At 37.7% G+C, this 6037-nt stretch overlaps 1 non-coding gene across 1 annotated transcript; it reads left to right on the top strand.

The window, feature by feature from the left end:
- Window positions 1–233: 233 nt before the first annotated feature.
- On the top strand, window positions 234–340 carry LOC127116246 (small nucleolar RNA R71). Its single transcript, XR_007801210.1, has one exon. It is a non-coding gene; the product is annotated as a small nucleolar RNA R71 (small nucleolar RNA).
- Window positions 341–6037: the final 5697 nt, after the last annotated feature.

Below are 6037 nucleotides of genomic sequence, written 5' to 3'. Positions count from 1 at the left end.
CCTGCATCATGTCTAGAGAGCTTACCTCATGTATTCCACCTTGGGTCTCCTTTTTCTCCATTGATGCTCGTTCAGTTCCCCATTGGTAATGGTTTTGGGCCATATCCTCAATTAGGTCATAAGCTTCTGGATAAGGTTTGTTCATCAGCGCGCCACCTGCGGCAGCGTCGATGCTCAGCTTGGTGTTATAATGGATTCCATTGTAGAAGGTATGAATGATCAGCCATTGTTCTAAGCCATGGTGTGGACAGACTCTTAATAGCTCTTTATATCTCTCCCAAGCTTCGAAAAGCGATCCTCCTTGGTTTTGAGCAAATCTAGTTATTTGGTTTCGAAGAACAACAGTCTTACTAGGGGGAAAATATCTAGCAAAGAATACTCTCCTAAGGTCTTCCCATGTAGTTATTGAATTGGCTGGAAGTGAATCTAGCCATGAACGTGCTCTATCCCAAAGGGAGAAAGGAAATAATCTTAAACGGGTCGCATCGGGTGAAGCGCCGTTAGATTTAAAGGTGTTGGCTAGTTGGATAAAAACTTTTAAATGTTGATTCGGGTTCTCAGTAGCGAGACCCGCGTATTGGTTATGTTGCACTAATTGCAACAAAGATGGTTTTAGTTCGAAATTGTTAAAAGGAATAAGGGGGTTTACTATACTCGAACTAGGTTCCTCATCAGAGGGTTGGGCAAATTCCTTAAGAGGTCTCCTATCGCGATTCTCGGCCATAGCTTTCTTAATTCGGATGAGTAAGAGGCGTGTACGAGTATAACGTTCGGGTTCCGCTAAAGGATCTACTAAATTTCTGGTACAATGGGTTCTTCGCATTTACCGGCTAATAATGCCTTAGTCTATACGGTGTAACAACAGGGTACGAAATTTGACGAAGTTGATCCCCGGCAACGGCGCCAAAAACTTGATCGTGTTATTCGCAAGTGCACGAATTACATCAAAGTAATATAAAAGAATATTGATCCCACAGAGACCAATCGTCAATCTATCGATTACTATCGTTACAGTGTTTATCTAAGACGGTATAAAAGAGATATTGGGTTTGTAAAATAACAGTAAATAATAAATGAGGGTAAAGACAGGTTGAATGTATTTCACGTCAGTTAAGTGATGTTTCGATTGTCTAAATAGAACTACTTATGAGGCAATATTTTCTACTCTTGAAAAGAATCCATTTAACAGGAATTGTCGCTTTTGCGTATTCAGAACCGAGTTTACCCTTAAATTAAGGCCTCTTATTGTCACTTATAAAAGGTGCGCAGAACGCTAAAGTGGTAAACTCATTTTTAAGAAATGAGACTCGTAAACTTAGTTGAAAAGTGATTTTGATTTGGAAAGTTTACCCAAGGAGTTTCTTGATTTTAAATCTATCAACGCGTCCGAAAAAAGTTTCAAAAATAGTTTTTTCTTAATGTGATAAAAATTCCTAATTACTAAGCCAGGGTGCTTTCGCACTCCTCGAATAATTAAAACTAACCAAGTTTGTTTTAGAAAACTCAAGTTAAAAATCAAAACAACCTTTAAAGTATTTCTACAGATTCATTATGTGAAACATTACTTTAACCACGATCCTTACATTTTAACCTTTAAAAGATTTAGCCAGACATGGTAACACAAACAAACACAACGGTGTTAATCATGATGAAGAGTTTGTTTTAGAATGTGAGGCGTGGAAAGCGAGTAAAGTGCGTAAAGTAAATAAAGTAAAGCGAGTGCGGAAAATAAATAAAGTATAGCGAGTGCGGAAAATAAATAAAGTAAAGCGAGTTCCGGAAATAAATAAAGTAAAGCAAGTGAGGAAAATAAATAAAGGTAAAGCGATGCGGGAAATAAATAAAATAAAAGCGAGTGCGGAAAATAAATAAAAGTAAAGCGATGCGGGAAATAAATAAAATAAAAGCGAGTGCGGGAAATAAATAAATAAAGCGATAAATAAGAACCTGCTCCAAATGGAGGGCTTTAAATCTGGTACAAAAATAAACCTCTGACTTCTGAAGCTAAAGACGACAACAACTCGAAGTGACCCAACTCAATCTCACAAAGGTGCGATAACCCCCCGATGTGACGGATTATCGCTATTACAAATGATAAATATATGCTTAGTGTTGTAAAACTAAGTTGGATGATTAGAAAATAAAACAGAATGAGCTATTTATAGAGGTTTCCAGCAGCTTGTAAAGACCATGGTGCCCTCCAACTTCCCCTTAGTGAGAACGTGACTTCCAAAGGTGGCGCCCGCCATGTGTGTAAATGGGGTGGATCATGGGAACGTGGCAGTTACCTCCTATAGCGACCGCCATGTGCAACGCCATGTGTGTAATTTCGCCGAAAAGCCCTAATTTTAGGTCTTTTTGCTTCGTTTCTTCCAAAAGAGTCCGAAAGTGCTAAATATCTGAAAACAAGAGAAAAGAGTATAATACAAACAAAATGATAATAAAATCCTAATAAACATGTGAAATCCGAGTCAAAAACACGGTGTAATTCAGTGTGATCAGAAGGTGAAGCTAATTCGGGAGAAGATGAAAGCTTTGTATAATAGGCAGAAAAACTACCATGATAAGAGGAGAAATGATCTTGAGTTTCAAGAGGGAGACCATGTATTCTTGAGAGTCACTCTGGTGACCGGTGTAGGACATGCTTTAAAGTTGAGGAAGCTTACTCCTCGGCTTATTGGTCTGTATCAAATATTTAGGCAAGTTCGACTTGTTGCTTATAGAGTGGCGTTGCCACCAAATTTGTCAAATCTACATGATATGTTCCATGTTTCAAAACTTCAGAAGTATGTTTCGGATCCATCGCATGTGATTTCGATGGATGATATTCATGTGAGGGATAACTTTACAGTTAAGGCTCTACCTATAAGGGTTGATGATCGAGAACTGAAATAGTTTAGAGGAAAAGAGATTGCTCTCGTGAAGGTAGTATAGGGAGGAACTACCGGAGGAAATATGACTTGGAAGTTGGAAAGCAGGATGCGAGAGTCGTATCCAAAGTTGTTCGCATCAGGTAATGTTTAAGGACAAAAATGTTCTAAGTGGGGGAGAGTTGTAATGTTCCGATTTTATTTAAATTATTTTCCATAATTTAATTATGTGATAGTTATGGTTGTGTTGTGTTGATTGGTATTTTGATGTGTTGTGTACCCTTGGTGTGGGGTAATTGCCTTAGAAATTAAGATGGTGGGGAGTGTGTGACCAAAAGTGTATAAAGGCTGGTGTGGCGAGTAAAACTAATTAATCATATTAGTTATTATTTATTTAATTAATTAATATTATATGAATATTAATTTAATTATTTAATTTGAGTGGATTATTATTATTATTATTATTATTATTACTATTATTATTATTATTAAGAAAATAGTGATAATATAATAAGTTAATAAAGTGATAGGATTTATAATAAAAATATAAAAGAGGTATTTGGATAGAAACTCAGTACGTAACATTTGGGGAGAGAAGAAAAGAAACAAAGAAAGAGAGAAGAAGAGGCTATGGCTCAAGGTGAGATTCACCATTGTTGAAGGTTAAAGAAGCTATTGCTAGGAACTCTAAGATACGGGTGATGTTCTGATTATCTAAGGGTTAACATGATGATGGTGGGTAGATTATGCCATATAGGTTTTGTGTTTTCTTCTCTATGTTGAATTGTGGAAATGATGAAAACGTTGCAGTTAAATCCATGAAATGTGATTGAATTGTGGGTATGATGAAAATGTTGGTGTTAAACCCATGAAATTTGATTGAATTATGAGAATGATGAAAATGTTGTTGTTAAACCCATGAAATTTGATTGAATAGTGGGAATGATGAAAATGTATTTGTTAAACTCATGAAATTTGATTAAATTGAGGGAATGATGAAAATGTTGTTGTTAAACCCATGGAATTTTATTAAGTTGTGGGAATGATGAAAATGTTGTTGTTAAACCCATTAAATTTGATTGAATTGTGTGAATGATGAAAATGTTGTTGTTAAACCCATGAAATTTGATTGTATTGTATGATATAAAAGTTGTGTGAACTGATTGTCGCAACCTGAAAAATACAGTGCGCGAAGAAACAACTGGCGAAAGAAAATGACAGAAGAGTCGCCACCGTGCGTTATTCATCCCAAAGGAGGGAAAGGAAACGCTCGAAGTAAACCTGAAAAAGGAAAGGACAAGACGGGGTCTTGCAACCAAATCTTGGGTTCGGGAGTCGGTTATACGAAGGGAAGGTATTAGCACCCCTACGCATCCGTAGTACTCTACGGGATCCACTTTTGTAGTTCTTGTCTAAAGGGTGTGGGTTTATCTAATGTGTTATTTACTAAAAAAAGGGGGTTAAATGAAAATGACTCGCGCGGATGTCGCATCCACTGCATACGTATCTCATCTGAATATGAGAATCAGAGTCTTCGTAGCTCGGCTACCTAGGGGTTAAGGGTAATTGTGCTCGCTAAGACATCGCGTCTTATGCCTACGTATCTCATCTGGCCTGAGAATCAGAGCAAAGCGTAGTTCGGCTAACTACGGGGTTATGGATTGGGTTTTGGACGAACGACGTCACTACGCAATCTACCGGATGCTCGACCTTTGGAGACTTACTCGCCTGTAGTAGAAGGAGTTAACATGTTGCTTTGGGTTTTAGGGTTTGGGATGCTCAAGGGCAAAAGGCAGTCCTTGACGAAGGAACCGCGCTACCTGCAGGGATACGAACACATACAAAACAAACATGTATAAAGTAAATGTGCCAACAAGGGGCTCAGAAGTAAATAAACAAAAGAAAACAAATGCCTCCTATCGAGGTCTTCCAGCTAAGAAAGCGATAAAATGCGGAAAAGAGGTAAAAGTACCACACGGATAAAGATCCGAAGTAACAGCAATTAAAGGAGTAAGAAACCCAGGGATCTCCCAAGCTAATGCCATCAAAGAAAGGTGAGTCAGTACAGGTAATCGGAATGAATCTCCAGGGGGTATCCCACAAATAAAGTGGGAAAACCACGCAAACCATCTCTGCAAGAGTCTGTGAGCCCTCACAAAAACTCAACAAAAGGGTTAGTGAAACACGATAAGCATTTTTTTCATGGATAACAGTATGGTTTCAGAAACCTCAAACCCTGTGGCATACATTTCAGAAATCATGTGATTAAACATTCAAGGCATAGGTTTCACCCATTCATGTATAATTAAACCCGTGGGCAAAAACATAATGAAATTCATCCATCATACCTCATACATTCATATGATCCAAATTAAGAGCATAAAGGTAATGGGTATAAGGGCAAACCTGATTGGAGAGATCGGTTGAAATCAAATGGCACGGCTGGGTTTGCAAGGCAATGTTAGGGTTTGCGTGAGATGAAAGTGTGTGAGTCAGATTGAATTTTTCAGAGCTGCCTGGGGGTTGCTATGAGTTCTCTGTCAGGTTTCTCTTCAGGTTTTGTCCAGGGTTTTGCTCCAAGGAAACCTCAGAGTATTTTGCTTCTCCTCCTTTTTCTGTCTGATCTCCCTCTTTTATAACCTGATTTTCATGGCTTTGTGGGCTCAAATGAGAGAGGTCCAAGTCCAAGTTTTTTCTATTATATTTTATTTATTTTATTATTATTTTATTTATTTATTTATTTATTTTTTGTAAAAAATTATTTTTATTTTTTTTTCGTTTTATTTTTCTTTTTTTTTTTAAGTTTTCTTGGATCTAATTCTGATTGACATGATGAAATGCAATATGAAATGCTAAATGAATGCATGAATGAATAGGGCAAATTTTGGGGTGTTACAGCTGCCCCTATTCAATCATCAGCTAACCCGAGTAGGATGAAAGCGAACAGCTTATCAGACAAACGGGGTGAGCTGTGATTGAATACTAAAGACAGACCGAAAATTTGCGCTCCGAGAACACCACAAAAACGCGGAAATACACCGCGCTGTTTATTTTTCTTCTGATCCTCTGGCTGGATCTGAATCAGTCTTCTGGCTTAATCTAGAGTTTCGATCCTCTAGCTGAACCTATACTCAATTTAGTCCTCTGGTTGGATATTAATTTTGATC

This window comes from Lathyrus oleraceus, chromosome 1 (assembly GCF_024323335.1).
Source record: "Lathyrus oleraceus cultivar Zhongwan6 chromosome 1, CAAS_Psat_ZW6_1.0, whole genome shotgun sequence".
NCBI lineage: Eukaryota > Viridiplantae > Streptophyta > Magnoliopsida > Fabales > Fabaceae > Lathyrus > Lathyrus oleraceus.
The sequence above is the reverse complement of the archived record's forward strand: the minus strand, read 5'-3'. Positions and strand labels throughout refer to the sequence as shown.